Consider the following 22,114-nt stretch of genomic DNA (forward strand, 5'->3'; position numbering starts at 1 on the left):
CCATCCTCCACTGCCTTCCCGGGCCACAGCATAGAGCTGGACTAGAAGCTGAGCAACTGGGACAAGAACCCAGCACCCATATGGGATGCCAGCACCGCAGGCGGAAGATTAACCAAGTGAGCCCCCTGACTTAATGGTATTTTTAATTTACCATGAGTTTATTGGAATGTAACTCCACGGTGAGCTGAGGACCATGTGACTTCTAAAGTCAAGTTTTTCATTTTATATGTGAGATATAGCATGAATTGCCCCTCAATTGCTTTTAAGGAAAACGTAATTATTTATTACAAATTTTACCCCTCTGAACTGAGACCATTTCTTTGCAATGTAGGGTAAATTAGGAGGAAAACCACTCCCCATGAGGAGTAATCTCTTAATATTTTTCTGTGACTTTTATGAGAACTACAACTTCCAACTTTGATGGCCCCTGGAATAGATTGGGATCATTCCCTTCAAGTTAGAAAAGTGGCTAATGTTGCCGAGTTTTATGTTTTCCAGCAAACAAATAATAAAAACATGCTGTTTCATATAGAAAAGAGTAAAGACTACTAAACATACTTTGGATGACTCATATTTTCATTTTTACCTAGAATCTATTGCCTAATGATTTATTGCTATAGCCAAATATTAACTACTCCATTGAAAGTGAAAAACCATCTTCTACCATGAATCTTATCATGTGAAACGTAGTCCTGCTCAGGGCTAGGTATACTGTGAGGGAGGAAGTAAGCTTGCAAGTCACAATTTTTCGAAAGGTGAACCTCTACCAAATCAAAATCACTATGCTTATCACAAATACTAAAGATCAAATTTCCATTCAGATGTTTGCTTCCCAAAATAGGAATATAAACAAATTGATCTAAAAAAACAGTAACTCTTCAAAGACTTACTTAAACTTTCTAAAGGAAAGATACCAGAAATCTTCCAAAACTTTAAATAATCCTTTTCCTGACTTTTCTCACTGAGATGCCTTCCCCGCGATTAACCATGTCATACGGTCTCCTTTGTGGCAGCAAATAATGAACCTAATTCTTTTGCCTATACATGTGTTTCTTGAGATCTTTGGTTAGAAGTCAGAAACAACTGTTGTTAGAGAGAAATTTGAATTAGTAGCTTTATTTTGTAGTTTTTTGAAGCCTGAAGTAGAACTGCTTCATGACTTTGGGAAACAGTTAAGCACAAAGACTAGAAGAAAACCAGCACTTACTTTACAGAGGAATAGAATAAAAAAATTCCAATATTGGAAATGAGGATCCAGAACATATTTCAAACACTTCAGGAGTGTGGGGAATGAAACGTGATTCTGTCCTAGAGAAAAATCTAAGAAATGGTTGTCAACCTTGGCTGCACATGGGAATTTTCTAAGATGCTTTAAAAAAACACTGGTTTTCCAGGAAGTACCTTAGACCAATTTAATTAAACCCCTGGAAATGAGGCTCAGGAATCCGTTTAAAAAAAATTCTAAATGACCAGTTTGCATTCCCACCAACAGTGGGTTAGTGTCCCTTTTTCCCCACATCCTCGCCAGCATCTGTTGTTGGTAGATTTCTGCATGTGAGCCATTCTAACCGGGGTGAGGTGAAACCTCATTGTGGTTTTGATTTGCATTTCCCTGATTGCTAATGACCTTGAACATTTTTTCATGTGCCTGTTGGCCATTTGGATTTCCTCTTTTGAAAAATGTCTATTGAGGTCCTTGGCCCATCTCTTAAGTGGGTTGTTGGTTTTGTTTTTGTGGAGTTTCTTGATCTCTTTGTAGATTCTGGTTATTAACCCTTTATCTGTTGCATAGTTTGCAAATATTTTTTCCCATTCTGACGGTTGTCTTTTCACTCTCCTGACTGTTTCTTTTGCAGTACAGAAACTTCTCAATTTGATGCAATCCCAATAGTTGATTTTGGCTTTGACTGCCTGTGCCTCCCGGGTCTTTTCCAGAAATTCTTTGCCTGTGCCAATATCTTGAAGGGTTTCTCCAATGTTCTCTAGTAACTTGATGGTGTCAGGTCGTAGATTTAGGTCTTTAATCCATGTTGAGTGGATTTTTGTGTAAGGTGTAAGGTAGGGGTCTTGCTTCATGATTCTGCACGTGGAAATCCAATTTTCCCAGCACCATTTATTGAATAGACTGTCCTTGCTCCAGGAATTAGTTTTAGATCCTTGATCAAATATAAGTTGGCTGTAGATGTTTGGGTTGATTTCTGGTGTTTCAATTCTGTTCCATTGGTCTATCCATCTGTTTCTGTACCAGTACCATGCTGTTTTAATTACAACTGCCCTGTAGTATTTTGATGATATTGATTCTTCCAATCCATGAGCATGGAAGATTTTTCCATTTCTTGGTATCCTCTTCTATTTCTTTCTTTAAGGTTTTGTAATTTTCATCGTAGAGATCTTGAACGTCCTTGGTTAAGTTTATTCCAAGGTATTTGATTGTTTTTGTAGCTATTGTGAATGGGATTGATCTTAGAAGTTCTTCCTCAGCCATGGCACTGTCTGTGTATACAAAGGCTGTTGATTTTTGTGCATTGATTTTATACCCTGCTACTTTGCCAAACTCTTCTATGAGTTCCAATAGTCTCTTAGTAGAGTTCTTTGGGTCCCCTAAATACAGAATCATGTCATCTGCAAAGAGGGATAGTTTGAGTTCTTCCTTCCCAATTTGTATCCCTTTAATTTCTTTTTCTTGCCTAATAGCTCTGGCTAGAACCTCCAGAACTATATTGAATAGCAGTGGTGAGAGTGGGCATCCCTGTCTGGTACCAGATCTCAGTGGAAATGCTTCCAACTTTTCCCCATTTTAAATGATTCAAATGTATGGCCAGAGATAAGAATCATCTTTTTATTCATGTAACATAATACCTATTGGAAGATTTATTAAATGCTAACCCACTGAACCACACATTTGTTTAAAATACACTTATACTGCGCTGGGTTGTGACATAGTGGGTAAAGCCACTGCCTGCAATGCCAACATCTCATGAGTGCCAGTATGTGTCCTTGATGCCCCATTTCCAATCCAGCTCCCTGCTAATGTGCCTGAAAAAAGCAGTGGAGGATGGCCCAAGTGCTGGGACCTCTGTAGCCCATGTGGGAGACCCAGAAGATGATCTGGCTCCTGGCTTTGGCTTGGCCCACCTCTGGTTATTGTGGCCATCTGGGGAGTGAACCAGTGGTTAGAAGACCTATCTGTCTCTATCTTTTTCTCTGTAACTCTGGCTTTAAATAAATAAATAAATCTTTTAAAAAATAAAATAAAATATACCTATTCAAATACTTGGTATTAAGAACTATCATTTCAAAAATGAAAAGAGAAGTTTGAACATTTAACAAGAAAACATAGTCAACTCTTGAACTAACAATGGCTCCTTGCCATAGGATGTTTCTGACAACTGGAAAGGTGAATAGTTCCAGATGATGCAGCTCCTGGATACATTTTTACAGAATATAGAAGGAATCAGATAGTCACTTAATAGATATATCAACCCTGGAGACAAAAATAAGGTGATACATTCCAGAAAAAGGTGGCTCCCCATCCTACAAACACTCTGAGTATCCACCTCTGGTCATTTGTCCTATTGCAAGTGATGCCAAGGAGATATAGACCACCTTGGGGAAAAGACCCAAGAAGCACAGGCAATCAAAGCCAAAATTGACAAATGGGAATACATCAAGCTGGGAAGCTTCTGGACTGAAAAGGAAACACTCAGTTAAGTGAAGAGGCAACTATGCATCTGATAAAGGATTAACATCAAGAATCTATAAAGAGCTTAAGAAATTCAACAACAACAAAACAAACAATCCAGTTAAGAAATGGGGAAAGGACTTGAATAGACATTTTTTAAGAGAGGAAATTCAATGGCCAACACTTAAGAAAATGCTCAGGATTACTAGGTATCAGGGAAATGCAAACCAAAACCACAGTGAGGTTACACCTTACTCCAGTTACAATGGCTCTCATATAGAAGCAACAAATGACAAACGCTGGCGAGGATGTGGGGAGAAAGGTACCCTGGTCTACTGTTGGTGAGACTGTAAACTGCTGCAGCCGCTGTGGAAGATAGTATGAGGATACCTCAGAAATCTGTTTATAGACCTACCACATGATCCAGCCATCCCACTCTTGGAAATTTACGCGAACCAAAAGAAATAAGCATCTGAAAGAGTTATCTGTCCCCCATGTTTATTGCAGCACAATTCACAATAGCTAAGATATAGAATCAACCCAGATGTCCATCAACTGTTTACTGGATAAAGAAATTATGGTTTGTATACACTATTGAGTATTACTCTGCTGTAAAAAAAATGCAATCCTATGTTTTGCAATTGAATGGACACAATTGAAAACCTTTATACTTAGTGAAATAAGCCAGACCAAAAAAGATAGATACCAAAAGTTTTCCCTGATCTGATGTAATAATTAATAGAGTACATGAAATTTAACATATTAGAGTGAAATAAACATTTTGAGATTTGATAATTGTTTACAACCCTTGTCTCTTCTGTAGAGGTACAGTGTTTTGTTTTGTTTTCTCTTCATATTATTTGTTGAACTGTTTTACTTGGTGTAGGGTGTAGGGTTAACTATATGATCATTAAGTAAACTGAAAATACATCTTTGTAAAAATTAAGAGTGGGAATGTGAGAGGGAGGAGGAGGAAGGTTTGGAGCATGGGTGGGGGTGGTGGGGAGTGTCACTATGTTCCTAAACTGTATATATGAAATACATAAAACTTGTATAACTTAAAAAAATTTAAGAAGAAAATGTTACGTAGTGATCCCCAGAGGCAAATATTAATGCACCTTGATCACTTCTGGTTTTAAATTTAAGTATAAATGCTATTTCCATGAGTTTGAGTAAACAAGGGTTTTGCAATTATTTATTAATTTATTAATTTGACAGAGTAATAGACAGTGAGAGAGAGGGACAGAGAGAAAGGTCTTCTTTCCGTTGGTTCACTTCCCAAATGGCCGCTACAACCGGCACTGCGCTGATCCGAAGCCAGGAGCCAGGTGCTTCCTCCTGGTCTACCATGCGGGTGCAGGGTCCCAAGGACTTGGGCCATCCTCCACTGCCCTCCTGGGCCACAGCAGAGAGCTGGACTGGAACAGGAGCAACCAGGACTAGAACCCAGCATCCATATGGGATGCTGGAGCAGCAGGTGGAGGATTAACCTAGTGAGCCATGGCACCGGCCGGTTTTACAATTAAAAAATAAAAGAAAAAAAGAAAAAGAAAGAAAAACGAAAAAAAAAAGGAAAAAAATAAATAAAAATCAGAAATAATCCAAGATGGAATGATTCAAAGACTGATGTGGTCCTTGGACAAGTTTTCAAAGGCTTATCAAAATAAAGTTCTTGTAGGTTTTGATGAAGACTCATATACATTACCTATCATATCTATAGTCAACTGCTAATATAATAGTACGAGGGAATTGTTGTAGTTGAAAAGTTAAAATTTAGTTGTGTTGAAACATTCTGAAAAATTCTTTGTTGTGCCAGCTATGTCTGGTAGTCTATAAATAAAGGAGAAGAGTGAGCAAAACATTCAATGCAACTCAAACACAACAATAGCATAAATAGAATAAGTGGCATAAATAGCACTATCATATGTATAATTATAAATAATTTCATTTCTCAGGGAACATCCCTGCAAGTGAAAGAACAGGCTACTTCAGTGTTAATTAGAACTTTAAAAGCCGTTTTAACATCTAGGAAATGTTTCCATGCTTTTCATTTATAGAAAACATACCTTGTTAAAAAATAAAAACTCAGAAAACATAGCATTTGAGTCAAACAATGCCATATGATTTAGCAACTCTTTTAAAAGCAAACTATCTTAGCTAAATATATAAACTCTACAAAGTGTCTCCAATGATAATTAAGCCACAAAGAGTCAGAATAAGCTGCTGAAGGTTAACTGCAAACAACTCAGGATCCTAACTCCAGAGGTATGTGTTTCTTGCTCAACTCTTGTGCTATTTTGTGTGGTCAGGGACCTTTGCTCCCTGTGTTTATTCTGGGATACAGGCTTTATCTCAACCTGTGCTTTATGATCACCTCCACACTAGGAAAGAGAAGCTGAGCACCTTGCACTGACATCATGAGTTTTCCTAGGCAACAAATGTAGTTACTCACATTTCATGGATCAAACCAGCCCTGGAATTCACACTGGGCCTTAGCAGCAGACAGCATCATGCTTGCATGTGTCCAGAAGGAGTAGCATACATTTTTGATAAAGAGATATAATGACTCACACAAACCTGTATCACATTCAAATGAATGAGACAGCAGTAGAATATGATTACTGCCCTGTTTGTAGTATTTGTAGTGAACAGAAGGGCTTCTTTGCACTTAGGAAGTCTGAGGAATTTTTGGATAAGTGGCATGAACTGACTGTACAAAACACTAAGGTCATTGAGGAAGAACAATTCTCAATGAAATTGCATTTATTGTATGGGATATTTTACTATTTGTAGACTTTAAATAAGAATGTAAGATGATATGAAAACTAAGAGGCAATATCTTGTGTGGTTAAAACCCTGGAGTCAGTTTGAATCCTGGCTCTGCCACTCATTAGCAGCATGACTTGGGGAAATAATTTGATCTGTCCATGATTCAGTTTCCTTGTTTATATATGATGGTATCATATTAATGTCCATTTTATTTATGAGGTTCTATGAGAAGTCAGTGAGTACACACATAAATACACACACATATCACTTAGTAAATAATAGGAAATGTTTGCTCTTCTAACTGAAATGATGATCTGAATTTTATTAGGGGCTTTTTGGTGAAACGATATTCTAGCTTAGAGAGCATGACATGACAACTTCTTAATAATAAGAGTAACTGCCATTTATTGAAAGTCTTAAAAATGCCAAGCACATTTACTCTTGTTATTTCTTGCCATCAAAATACTCAGAAAGGTGAATTTATCATACACATTCTAAAAATAAAGAAAGAACTGAGGCTCAGCAAAATCCAGTAATTTGAATTCTGAGACCAGTGGTGTTTTTCTTTTATGTTATTCTGTAATGAGGGAGTAAAGGAGTAGAATCAGGAAATATTGAGCAACTTAGTCTGCCTTCATCATTTGCTACATTAAGGAAAGTGTCAGGAATACTAGTCTTGTTTATGTGATCCCTTTGACACTTAATCCTATCATTATGTTCAATTATGAACTGAAACTGATCACTTTGCCTAGTGAGATGGCATTGGTACATGCCACCTTGATGGGATTGAATTGGAATCCCCTGGCACATTTCTAACTCTACCATTAAGGGTAAGTCCCAGTGAGCATGCGCCAAACTGTACATCTCCTCCCTCTCTTATGCCCACTCTTATATTTAACAGGGATCACTTTTCAGTTAAATTTAAACACCTAAGAATAATTGTGTGCTAATTAAAGAGTTCAACCAATGCTGTTAAGTAGAACAAAAAAATACTAAAAGGAATAAAGTAGTAAGCTGTCTGCCAATACTAACTGATAGAATTAAGGAGAGAATGATCCAACATGGGAAGCGGGATATACAGCAGACTCATAGAATGGCAGATGTCCTAAATAGCACTCTGTGCTCAGAATCAGCCCTTATGGCATTCAGATCTGACTAAAAAGCTCATGAGAGTATTTCAGGTATGGAAAACCAAGACACTCTGGCAAAAAAATAAAAATGACTTAAATGAAATATCTCTGTGAGTGAGATCCCAGTGGAAAGAATGGGTCATCAAAGAAGGTGGTACCTTTCTCTGAAGGGAGGAGAGAACTTCCACTTTGACTGTGGCCTTGTCTAAATAAGATTGGAATTGGCAAACTCAAGAGGCTTCCATAGCCTTGGCAGCTCATGACAAGAGCCTAGGGTGATTACTGATGCCATAAACAAGAGTGTCAATTGTTAAATCAACAACAGGAGTCACTGAGCACTTACTCCTCATGTAGGATCTCTGTCCTTAATGTGTGGTACTATGTGAATTAACGGTATAACTAGTACTCAAACAGTACTTTATACTTTGCATTTCTGTGAGGGTGCAAACTGTTGAAATCTTTACTTAGTATATACTAAGTCGATCTTCTGTATATAAAGATAATTGAAAATGAATCTTGATGTGAATGGGATGAGAGAGGGAGCAGGAGATGGGAGGGTTGCAGGTGGGAGAGTAGTTCTATGAGGAAAAGGCCACTATAATCCAAGAGTTGTACTTTGGAAATTTATATTTATTAAATAAAAGTTTAAAAAGTTAAAAATCAAAAAAATTGCATGCTATGCATGCAAAAATGCTGAGAGGTCAGTGGTAAACAAGTACCATCATTGGTATTTAGGAAGGGATATGGCCTCAAAGCAAAGAGCTTTTTTCTGGTGAGCCAGTGGAATTGAAGTTCGGACTAGCTACCTTGTGTACACAGAGAACAGTGTCATTTTCAGATAATCTCATCATAGTATTAAAGGGAAGATGATATTGATCTTGACTTCTATTTTTCAGGTCAACTACTATAATCCTTAACTTTCTTCCTAGGTCCTCTTTTTCTCATGATTTATTAATTTTTCATTTCTCTCAAGCTTTCTTAGGTTTCATATCCTTTTGGAAGTGTGGCAACTTAAGCTGGCCAGAGGATTTCAGCAAAATTATGACAAATTTTGGTCTCTTGTAAGTAAAATTCTCTTTTCTCTCAGGCTATATGTGTTTCATGTTTGATACGGGACTATCTTGAGGTAACTGTACATTTCCCTCTCTTCTCTAGCTGTAAGCAGAATTGTGATTTAATATAGTAAAAACATGTTATTATTGGCTCTGGAGTTTCATTTCTCATGAACTTCAGACTTTATATTTTCTGAGTACCTCCTCCTCTTTGATGCCTTTGCCCAAACATTCATGCTAGCCAACATGATATTTGGGTTATTTTTTGGCAAATGAATCAAAATGTGATTGGGAGTGAATAAGCTAATTCATGGAGGCTCTGGGGCACTGACAAATCCAATGCTTTGAGCTAAATTATTTCTTTCTATGTTAAATATCCTGAACTTCCTTTTTTTCCATTTCTTCCAAAATGTCCTTTGTGGTAAAAACTCTTTAATCAGGTCCAACTTATTGCCTTTAATCTCATGGTGAACTTGTGAATATCTGTGAAGAACACGCTATGTTTCAAATAGATGAGGTATTCATAATCTTGTCTAGCAGTAATAGGAAATTTCACATTATCTGAAATGTGTGATGTGAAATTGTTAAGAGCTCTGTGCCAGGCATTGTTGTAAGCACTTTACATTTATTAACTCATTTTATCCATACAAGAGTTTATTTTGAACAAATTGTGGAAGGTATTATTTTTTTGGATGAGGAACTTAAGGCATAGAGAGATTGAATCATTTGCCTGAAGTCATGACAGATATTAAGTATTAGAGACAAGGTTCAGAAATAGGTAGTATGACTTCAGAGCTTGATTTTGTAGCTTTATACTGAATGGCAAATAACATCTTACAGATTTCCAGGGGCTGGCGCTGTGAATCAGCAGTTAAGTCGTCACATGCAATTCTGGTGTACCATATCCGAGTATCATTTCTGCTCTGCTTCCCACTTAAGCTCCCTGGTAGCACACTGGGAAAACAGTAGGTGAAGACCCAAATACTTGTGCCCTACCACCTACATGGGAGACCCAGATGGTGTTCCTGGCTCCTGGCTTTGGTCTGGCCTAGGCCCAGCTGTTAAGGCCTTTGGGGAGTAAACCAGTGGATGGAAGATATCTGTATCTCTGCCTGCCTTTCAAATAAATAAATAAATTTTAACAAAAAGATTTCCATATATTTTTATCTAACTTTTCTCTAACATAGTATGGCTAAATGTCAATAGCATACTTAAGTAGAGGAGGTATATATTTTAAAATTAAATAATTCATTTTAACTTCAGATCATCTATACCATTGCCTTGTACTTCAAACACAAAAATGTTCTGTGATAAATCAATGATATTTCTACTAACTGCCAGAAATTTTCATTAAGAAACATCCTAACATTTGAAGCCTAACCAAGTCACAACTGTCACATAATATTTACAATGTGCCTTTAAAGAAAATAAAACTAAAATGAAACCTTTAAAAATGTCTATCAGAAAATTATATAATGACCAATTTTCATTATTTAAGAGGTTAAATTTTAGAGAAAACATCAGTATAAGTTTACTAAAATTCTATGTGTATACATATGGATAACCTTAGATTTCTGATACTTGGTTTATTATGTTGCATTGGTTGAGGAGGGTTTTTAATCATACTTAATTACCATATTCATAGAATAAATCTCAACTGAAAGAGATATAATCTAACTGCTCCTCTCTTTACATAGTTGCAATGTACTCTAGGAATATTAGAAATACCACATGTGGTAAAAATATGATAATTCAAATGTGCATCATGAACTCTGTCTTTTTAAAAATTTGTTTATTTATTTGAAAGGCAGAGGTTTATTTATTTGAAGCTGACAAAAGAGAGAGACAGAGAGACAGACAGATAAACAGAAAGAGATTGTTCATCCACTGTGTCATTCCTGAAAAGGCTGCAGTGACTGGCTAGGTTGAAGTCAGGAGCCAGCAACTCCTTTTGAGTCTCCCATGTTGGTAGCAGGTTCCCTGGGCCATCCTCCACAGCTTTCCCAGGCATATTTTCAGGCAGCTGGATAGGAAGTAGAGCAGCTGGAACTCGAACTGACACTCTGATATGAGATACTGGCGTTGCAAGTGGTGGCCAAACCTGCTGTACCACATCACAGGAACTCTGCATTTTATGACTATTGTAGTAAGTAGCTTTGTTAAATGCAAAATTTGTGTTCAAGAGAATGTTGCATTTAAATAAATCATATTTGTTTACTGCAAAGTAAACATGTAGTCATTTTACTAAAGTATTCTTTAGATGTGATAAATAGCACAACACACAGAAATGTAAATCTACTAGATTTTACATTGGTAGGAGTTTTAGTTAAATAACAAGCCTACTTCTTTTGATTTCTGCAAGAAGATGATCCAATAGCAGAATCTTTGACAATGGCCTTGTCTAAATATGATCAGAGTCAGTGAACTCAGGGGGCTTCCATAGCCTTGGCAGCTCATGACAAGAGCCTAGGGTGATTACTGAGGCCATAAACAAGAGTGTCAATTTGTTAAGTCAACAACAGGAGTCACTGTGCACTTACTCCTCATGTAGGATCTTTGTCCTTAGTGTGCTGTACTTTGAGATTTAATGCTATAACTAGTACTCATACAGTATTTTTCACTTTATGTTTCTGTGTGGGAGCAAACTGTTGAAATCTTTACTTAATGTATGCTAAACTGATCTTCTGTATATGAAGAGAATCGAAAATGAATCTTGACGTGAATGGAAGGGGAGAGGGAGTGGATAAAGGGAGGGTTGCGGGTAGGAGGGACGTTATGGGGGGGAAGCCATTGTAATCCATATTCTGTACTTTGGAAATTTATATTCATTAAATAAAAGTTTAAAAAAAAAAGAATCATAGACTATCAGTGTCAATTCACATGAGTTGTTGAAGTCCTATCTTTGAAAAAACTCCTAACTCTTCTGTTTCATGGCTGAGCAACCCAATACTTTTTCTATCTCTTCTAGAAGTCACCCAAAAGCAACATGACATGATTATAAAAATAGTAAAATCTATTGTTAATGAAACTAGAAGAAAAAAATGTGTAAATGGGAGTGGGCATTTGGCACAATGGTTAAATAGCTGCTTGGGACACCTGCACCACATATCAGAGTGCCTGTTTTGAGTTCTGTTTCCTCTACTTCAGATACAGCTTCCTACCAATGCTCATTTTGGAAGACAACAAAAGTGGCTCAAGTATCTGGGTCTCTGCCACCATGTAGAAGACTTGGTTTGTGGTCTGGGCTCCTGGCTTTGGCTTGGTTCAGATCCAACTGTTAAGGGCATTTAGGGAGTGAGCCGGCAGATGCATGATCTTTCTCTTTTTAACTTTGCCTTTCACATAATGTGAAAATAATTAATAAATGTTTTAAAAATTAAAATATACATAAAAGGTTGCCAAAAGCTACTAAGTTGTTATAGGAGTCATCAGAAAGAAGCAGAATGGAAACAGAAGAGACAGATTCCAACACAGTGAAGCAGAAGCACACTTCATTGTGGTGAGGAGCCAATACAGAGGTCTTAAACCCACACCTGTAATAGCAGGTGCATGGAGGAATAAGTGATACCAGAACCATGGACTCAACCTCCACACCCCCATCTTGCCTTTCCCAGTTTAGCTCAGAAAGCAGAGGGTACAGGATTACACCAAGCAGTGAACAGAGCAGCCATCTCTCCCGGAAGCTGTGTTATCTGGTGGCAGCTCAAACTTGGCTAACCTACAAAATAACCTGGCCCCTTGGCAACTAGATGAATGTCTTATAGGAAACATAATAAATTGAAAGTGCAGTGGAGGATGGCCCAAGTGCTTGGGCCCTGCACCCCATGGAAGACCAGGATAAGTACCTGGCTCCTGCCATCGGATCAGCGCAGTGCGCCAGCCGGCCACAGTGGCCATTGGAGGGTGAACCAACGGCAAAGGAAGACCTTTCTCTCTGTCTCTCTCTCTCACTGTCCACTCTGCCTGTCAAAAAAAAAATACACTACAGAACATTTGTACTCATGTATTTCAATGTAAAAATAATATATTTATCACTCAGAATCCATCAACACATTATAAGAAAAATATACCATGACCAAGGGGAATTTATTCCAGGAACAACAAAATAGCTCAATAGTATTAAATCTTTTCATTTATTATACCAGTTAACCTAATGATAAAAATAATTTGCCCCTTCCATTGACATTAAAAGGTATTTGACAACATTTATGCAAATTCATGAAACAGTACCTCCAAAAAAGGAATCAAATAAAAATTTATATATCCTCACAAATACATCTATTTAAGTCCCAAAGACAAGTTCAAGCTCATTTTGAAAATCATAGAGGAATTTTCATTAAAGTTGGAAATAAGGCAGAGATGCTCAGTATCAACTATTCAATTACACATCATTGGGTAAGTAGTACAGTTAAGAAAGAAGGAAATTATATGTGCCAAAACTGGATAAAAGAGAAGAAACTGCCATCATTTGCAGTTGACATCTTGTTTGTTTGAGAAACTCATGAAAATCAATTGCAATACCAATATGAAAATAATTAAGTATCAGTATGAATAGACATAAATCAATAGCCTCCATTGTATACAAACAATAATTTATTTTGAGATACAGATGAAAAACTCATTTAAAAACAATCAAATGCAGAGCAGTAACCTTAACAAGAATGAGCAAAACAAAGAAAAATGTAAAACCATCTTTGGAGTTGGCATTATGGCACAGAAGTTTAAACCAATGCTTGTGACACTGGCATTCCATATTGAAGTGCAGTTTTGAGTCCTAGCTGCTCCTCTTTGAACGCTTGTCCCCTGCTTATGCACCTGGGAAGGCAGCAGACAATGACCAAGTACTTGGGCCCCTATCACCCATATGGGAGACCCAGAGGGAGTTCCAGGGTTTTGACTTTGACCTGGCCCTGCCTTGGCCTTTGGGGAAGGAAACACTGGATGGAAGAACTCTTCCTCTATCACTCTGCCTTTCAAATAAATGAAATAACTCTTTCTGTAAATGAGTTTATTTATTTATTTGAGAGGTGGAGCTACAGACAGAGAGAGGGAGAGACAAGAAGGTCTTCCATCTGCGAGCTCACACCCCAAATGGCTGCTACAGCCGAAGCTGGGCTGATCCAAAGCCAGGAACCAGGGACTTTTTCTGGGTCTCCCACATGTGTGTGGAGGCCCAAGTACTCGTGCCATCTTCCATTGCTTTCACAGGCCATAGGCAGAGAGCTAAATCAGAAGAGGAGCAGCGAGGACACAAACCCATGTCCATATGGGATGCCAGCACTGCAGGAGGAGGTTTAGCCTTCTACTCCACAGCACTGGCCTTGAAATAAATCTCTTAAAAAATTGTCCTTAAGGATATGAAAGAAGATGATGATAATGGAATGACACAATGTGCTTATGGGGAGGAAGGCTCAATATCATCAAGATATAAATGGTCTCTTAATAAAATCAATTCCAATGATATTTTATTTAACAGAACCACATTAGGTTTTTCTAAACTTTGATGGCAAGAAAACATAAATAAGCATATCCAAGAAAATTCTTGAAGAGAGATGGAAGGAAGGGTGCTAGAATTACCATATTAAAACACTAGAATGACTCATTCATGAACAGGAAAACAAGGACAATAGAACAACAAACAGTAAAGAAGTTGACCTAAATTTACTTGGAATTTTATAATGTGATGAAGGATGGCATAGCTAGTCAGAGAAAAAAATAAACTAGCAACTAGACAATAAGATACAAATTTGGGAAAAAAGAACGAATTTTCACTGATTAAACCAAGATAAATCCCTCATAAATATGTGATTTAAAGGTTAATAGTTTATATATATATTTGTTATACATACATATATAAAAGTATATGACATCAGTCCCTAATAATGTGTCAATCAAAATCATAAATAATTGGTTATATATTACATATTATATAGAAAGGAAACTTTGTTTTAATGAATTAAGTGAAACAGCAAACATTATCACTTATTTAACATTTCTCTCTGATTTCCTCTTAATTTGTCTTTCTGAAAACAATGTATTCCTTAAAAATGATGGTAACTGACTCTATGAAAAGGAAACATTTAATAGCAGAGTGAGTCATTTGCGGCATTTCAACAGGAGCCAGGTAGTTTTCCTACTCAGAACAATAACAGCTTGTTTACTGTTCTTTCTCTCTCTGGATTATATCCATAGCTTTATTGGTTTCCTTTGAAATCATTTGTACAAATGAAGTTCATATGGTCAAAAACCAAGCTATACAATTTCAAATGCTACTAGAGGCAGTTTTTTAAGAAAGACTTTGATGCATTGAGATTTTACATTGCTACCATTCTTTTTAAAAGATAAGACTATACATCGGCTATTATAAACTTATTTTTATATATTTTATAAGTGTATTGGATCTCCATTTTATTAAACCGTTTGTGCCTAATATTTTTATTATTCCTTCTTTTGTGTGCCCTATATTCTTCAGAAATTCATAAAAATTAGAAGATTCAAAGGATGTGTTATTCTAAACCTAATTTTCAACCACTCTCTTTGCCAAATGATATACATAAATTTTACATTAAAATAGGAAAACTAAACCTTAAAAGGTATATCATTACACTGCTAAAACCAAACGTCACAGGATGTCAATTTTTCAAATTTGGTGACATCAGTTACGTGTGACACAGATTTGATGTTTCTAAAAAACAGATTGTACCCAAGTCTGTATTTCTTCCAGAGAAATATTTTTAGCAAAATTATGTGTAATTATATAAAAAATTAAAAACCAGGAAATTTTTATTGCAGTCAAACTATTACCTTTTTTTTAATTGGAAAGAAATAAACTATGACAAATTTTGGTTGCTAATATTTAAGTTCTCCCAAAATTGAAAAATGTACATAGCAAATATATTTGAGCATGCTTTCTAACTGCTTTGAAAAGTTCTATAGATCTGGAGATGTGTGAACAGGAGCTAAATACTGGGGATAACAATAATAGTATCTATTATTTGTAGAGTACTTACCATGTTCCTGACATGTCATATATATGATTGTAATGAAATAATCAATCAAATGCAGAGAGTGCAGTTTAATATCTCCCCATAGAATTTAATGTTGTGAAGGTAAGGATTTAGTCTTTCCTAGTCATTAGAATATTTTTTAGGCCTCAGTTTCCTCATTTGTAAGGTGATCAGGTTAAGTTGTAGGACTCAGCTCATGGGAGGGCTGCTTTAAAATGCTGTGATTCTAAAAATAAACTTCATCATTTTCAGCCTGAAAATGTAAGACTAAGTAAAGGGAGCCACTAGAATCCCATTGTTTTACTTTTGTTCAAAAGTGTTACTTCTTTTTCATCATAACATTCAAAATGCTCTAGAAATATTTCTCTGAAGCCATTTTAGTAGATTGTATTTTTCATTGAGATTTGTTGAAATTCAAGAAAGAAATATTTGATTTTTTGGTAAGTACATATTCATCATCATGCACATTAAATAGAACCATCTATTTTTGAAATAGCAATTCTTATAATAATTCTATCATTTTTCTTTAAGAACTATGGAGAAATAATAGAAGTGATGCATTTTCTGTTTTGGCCATGGATCAGATTTTTGGCTGGGATGACCCTTAGTCTGACTCAGTATAGTAATTCAGGTGATCTTTTTGGCCTAATGTTAGAAAATACATGAAAGAAAGAAATTAAAGCAACTGAGTTCCTTCATTGTCTGGAAATAATTAGATTCTTAAGAAATGCCATCGTGCTCCTCAAATTAATTTAATAGCCAATAAGACAGAAAAATGAGCATTTTGTATGAATACCTTTAGAAGTAATCACAGAGTTTATAATCAAAAGGATGCAAAGATGCAAGTAGTAGCACTCGAAGATGACAGTGACAAGCACACTTTTCAAGCTAATTTGTGTCATTAGGGCTTTTTTGCTGCTCTTCGAGGCGTATCAGGAGGTAGGACTACATTTCACTGTCTTCCATGCCTTGGACTTGTCTATGGGCCGTGCATTGTCAGGAAGTTTTATGAGCCAGTTGGTGAGATTCACCACCTTCCCATCCTCTGGGGCAGAAAGGTTGTGTGTCGTCTCCTAACCTTGGTCCCTCAGTGGCTCTGAGGAGCCGAGGCCTCAGGCTGAACTTCAGTCAACGGGCCGTGTGAAGGCTGTTTTAAGCCAGGTAGAGTCTGATGCTATCTCCTACTGTAGCTAGCCAATCCTGACTCAGCTTATCTGGGAATACAGTCTTATTCCACCATGGACCATACACATTAGTCTTGACCAAATGCACAAAACCTTGATGTTTGCATACTAAAGTAATTTTACTTTTGGATTCATTATATGATTAACTTTATTATACAACAAATAGTATTGCATCCTGCAAAATAATCCAACACTGAATATTCTAATATGCAATTCAGTTGCATATAAAGAACCTAATACCACTAACTTTATTAAAAGTTGCTCCAATGAATAATGCCTGTTTTGACTTAGCTTGTAGGTAATTTATTTTCTTAACTGCATTACTCTAAGGAATAAGCTTTCCAAAAGTCTTCATTATAAAACTAAATAAAACTTCAGAATAAATTTTATGATATTCATGCAAAGCATATGGCATTCTAGCGAGAATCAAATGAAATTTATAATTGACAATTAAAATATGGTGTTTATCCGGCATGAGAAGGAAGCAAATCTGGGCTCTTTATTATCCCAAATTTCCAATTTAGATATATAATGCTCAAAGCAGAAAACTGTCAAATCAACACTTTACTCTGGCTAGAAAATTAAAGAAAATGTTAGCATGCCAAAGCTACATGTTCTAATTAAATTAAACATTCCATCAAAGTGACTAAAATGAGTCTTTCCCAGCATTAAGCTGAATCCTGGATGGTTCTACATTTTCCAAGTTCCCAGGGCAGTCTCAGACTTGCAAGATGAGTTTAAAAGTGAAGCAACATAACCCCCACTCTGAGCATCTTGTGTTATTACTATCGATTTTTCTGGTGGCATTGAAGTAGAAGATGCAGAGACAGCCAAGCTGTATTTAGAATCCAAAAAGAGGCAGCAAAGAGCAATCTCTCTAATTCACTGTTTATGACCATGGATACTTTAGATGTTTGGACACACTGAGAACCTGAGATGTTTCTTTAAATGCTTTTCAGTGCTAGTTTGTACACACATCAGACACTAAAAATTATTTACTGAATGAATTAATGTCTAGCTAGATTCTTCCCTTTCTTGGGGAGAATATATTGTGCAAAAAGATCTTTGGGAAAAGAATGGAAAAACCCTAACAGAAGTAATAGCACCCATGTAAGGACCTTAACAAGAGAAAAAAGGTAGATGTGATCAAACTAGTGGTTAGAATCAGTTGCTGGATCCCTTCTCATTATAACAAGGTGTACACATTCATTTAATCAACCACGATCGATGATTTGCAATGTCCTAGACCTGTGCTCAGGATAAAGAATAAACAGTAGAGACAGAAATGGAGCTTACGGTCTATTAGAAAATGCAGCAAAGAAAAGAGATGATTAGGATCACAGCTAATGCTGAGTTTTACTGCCAGTAAAAGCACTTTTTAAGATGTTAACTCATTTAACCCTTACAATCATTTCATGAGGCAGATTCTGTTGTTAGTACTGTCAGTTGATAGATGAGCAAAATGAGACACGGAATGAAGTGTCTGCAAATAACCAGGAAGAAGCACAACAGTCTTGAGTCAAAGCCATCCGTCTGAATATTTCACACTCTGTCACTATCTTCTATGGCCTGTCTAATGAATTGTATTCATTGCAAAGCAATATCAGAGGAAATACAGAGAGCAGTATGCTTTTATGGCCGGCATCATTTAGATAACTGAGACTTTCATGAAGATCTTATTGCTAAACTAGTGTCTGATGGAGTTACATATTTTATATGGTTTCAATCTAAATAAAAGAGGATAGCTAGACATGTTTAATGACAATCTAAATGTTATCTCTAAAACTACTTATGTACCTTATATAAAGGAAAGCTTAAATAGATCTCATCATATAGAAGTAACCACTTGTTGAGTCAGCACTTCCTTGTAAGTAGTTTGGAGGGTTTTGTTCATTGACATCTCTAAAAATGTGATTAGAATAGATTGTTTCCCTCTATAACTTTTCTTATATTTAAAGATTAAGGAGTCAGGCCTACTCTTTCAGCTTCCAGGTTACCAATGGGCACACTGCAACTGAATTCAGTGTTTATAGAGTTCTGTTCTCAAGATGATGTCCTCATAATGAGAAAGTTAACCACACTAGGAGTGGTGTAGAATCTCGGTAAGATGTAGCATGAGTTACAGCTTAAAGTGTGTTAGATTTAGGGTCATATAACATTACTGGCACTATCTGCTGCTATACAGCAAACTATATGAGATCATAGAATCATTTGTTATAGTGGAAGTTTGCTTTTATCAACTCAGTGCTGAATATCTTACCTTCAAGCTCAGAAGCTGGAGATGAAATAAAATAAACTTAGACTGCTCCCATGATTGAAAAAAAGAAACATAGGAGGTTTGAAGGCCATCCCAACTCATGCCCTTACTTCTTACACAATATGGCAGAAATTTCATGTTCTTTGAGTAGAGTGTTTAGATGCAGTTATATTTTTGAGAGTGCAATGTTTAAAGAGGAATGAAAGGAGCCAAAAATCAATTTTGCCCCATGACAGAGAAATGGATGAGTAAACATTTCGTTTCAGTTAATCTTTCCCTGTTCAGGTAATCTTTAGCCAGGAAAAAAGTATTATTACATAGGAATGACATAGAAAATGCATTTAAATATTTCCAATAGGAATAATTACTACTTATATTTATTTAATATAATCTTTCTCTCATTGATATTGATATAGTAAGCACTTATTGAACACCTACCCTATGTTAAGCACTGGGTTTTTCATTAACAAAGCAATGCTTGCTAATTGTGTTAATTAAATAAGGAAAGGGAAGAGCTATGAGTATGTTGTTCAAACCTTTCAGTGTTAATTTAGGATACTTTGGATATACCTCTTTGATATAACATTAGGCTTAGACTGAATACCTGGTGAGAACTAGGAAGTCAGTTTAAATTCCCTGAGTCTCCATTTTGACATCTTCAAAATGGATCTAATCAAACGATATCTTTTCCATCTCACAGCATAGGTGAAAATGTTTAAATGCGAAAATTACTTTTGCTTCCACTTGTAAAAAACAATGCTTCATAACATCAAATGAGCTCCATTATAAGAAATACTTGCAATTTTTCTATAATATGCATAATAACTATTTTTATCACTTGAGGACAATTACCACTTCCTGGAATTTCCGCATCATGAAATAGTTTATTTACTGATCAGCTATTCCCATGAGAAATAGCTCAGGCAGAAGAGTTTGGCAATTAAGGTAGTAGAATTTAGTGACTAAATGAGAACTCTCTGAACTCGAAAGTTCATGTTTAAGCTTTGATTACCCAACTTATTGACTATATTACTTTAAGCAAGTTCATGTAAATTCAAATTTTCCATTCTATAAAATAAAAATCATAATGAAATCTAGTCTGTAATGCAAATACTTTCTGATCATAAAGTATTTTTATAAATGAAAACCTAGGAGAGTTTTAGTTGAGAAGATAATAAGTTAGTTTTATTGTTGTAAATAAAACAGAATTATTTCTGGCTGATTCCTCAGCCATATTATATGGTTATGTTGCTCTCAGAATTTCTACCAAATACATAAGTGGTTCTCCTTTTTTCTATTTTTACCACATTTTTCATAATGGAATATTTGGAGGCACAATGGATAAATGATAAAAAAAAAACTGTCCTATGACGTGTATAAAAATATTTAGTTTTCACTCTAATTTACTTAATTATCCTGCAGCATTATTTATGGCCCATTGTGATCCCCTGAATACTGTATATTGTGCTATATTTCTTGTCACTTCATCAATTCCAAAACAGTTCATATAACATTGCATGAACTCTTCCCCTCAATATCCCACCTGGTCATTCTCCTTTGAGAACGCATCTGTGGAACGCTTCCTCTACACACTTGAATGCTCTGGCACACATGTGACAACCTGTGCACTAGTAACTTGAGCCTGTGTGTTTACAGTTTGCTAAATAGAAAATTTTAGATGATCATTGACGCCTACTTAAGAAAATCACATTTCCTTCTCATAGCTGTCTGTGGGTTGAGTCTAATGAAGGGAAAACCAGATTCTACCAATTGTTCCTTTCCAGAAGTCCTGGGACATAGTGTGGACTGAGGAGAGATTTTTTAAGTGGGGATTGTGTAAGAATGCCAGACACATGTGACTGAGTGAGCTGATATCTGTTTTCAGATTGATTTAGCATGCCATGCTGTAAAAGCTATCACCACTTTCTCAAAGTACAGGTTCATCTAGCACAAAACTAGCCCTGTTTTCCAAGATTCTTTATTGGTTGTTGCTGCTTTCCCTCAACTCAGGGATAGTGGTGATAATAGGATAAAGATAAAATAAAATGATAAGCACTGAGGATTGCTCACTTCTGAAACTTTTCCAGAGTTACTTGATTTTTATCTTTCTTTCTCCTATTATAGGTAATTCTCAGATATATGAAATATATTTCACTATACAATTGCCAAACTGTCTTTCCTTAACTATTCTAAAACTGTACACCATTACTCTAAAACTTCATAACCCTACAGTCATAGTCTCAATTGCTTCATTAGAACATAGTAACTATAACATGGTATACCCATGGTAACAGTAGCTAGTAAATTCCTAATATGGGACAGCCCCTTACAACAATCCTATGTAGTAACAGTGCCTGACACACAGCAGGAATTCAATTAAAAGTTCAACCAAGAACTGGACTGGCAGGATCTCAGAGGAGGAAAAGAGGTTTAGAGAGATGAAATAATTTACCCAAACTTGCCCAGCTAGTAAAAGCCTGTAAAACTCATGACCACCTGACTTAGAAGACTGGGCTATCTTTCTTCTCTAATAATAGCACAGTATATTCCTGTACAGTCTTAGTTATAATCACTTTTAGCTGTTCCTATAGTAGCCATAGGGTGATGCAAGAACAAAATAGATATTTTACTGAAGATATTTTAGCATCTAAAACTATCCCATGCAAACAATGAGTACCAAATACACAGTCCCAACAGCAAAGCTTAGTTGGAGAAATTATGAAGAATTTTGCTGAACTATTATATGAATTTTCATCTGAAAATTAGCATGAGAGGAAGAATTATTCTCTCCCTCCTTACTCCACTTTCTATGGAAGATTGGCTTCCTGTCCATCCATAGCAACAAATAGGATATCAATTATATAATTCTTTAGAGACTGTATGTTTATGGGCTTGGTAAAAATAAATATGGACTCCGAATTATGATGTAAATAGGGATCATTCCTTATTCAAATAACTGTTTTCCTCAGTGAAATATTTCTAGATGCTTTTAGAAATGCTTTCAGAAATCTGGAAATATTTTACAGTATCTGA

The 22,114-nt window shown here is 36.0% G+C and overlaps 1 protein-coding gene across 2 annotated transcripts in view; it reads right to left on the minus strand.

Moving 5' to 3' along the window:
- The window catches only part of BANK1 (B cell scaffold protein with ankyrin repeats 1), a 352,647-nt gene that overhangs the window by 83,033 nt on the left and 247,500 nt on the right, over positions 1 to 22,114 (minus strand). The gene's annotated exons all lie outside the window — the stretch shown is intronic.

Source organism: Oryctolagus cuniculus, chromosome 8, assembly GCF_964237555.1.
Source record: "Oryctolagus cuniculus chromosome 8, mOryCun1.1, whole genome shotgun sequence".
NCBI lineage: Eukaryota > Metazoa > Chordata > Mammalia > Lagomorpha > Leporidae > Oryctolagus > Oryctolagus cuniculus.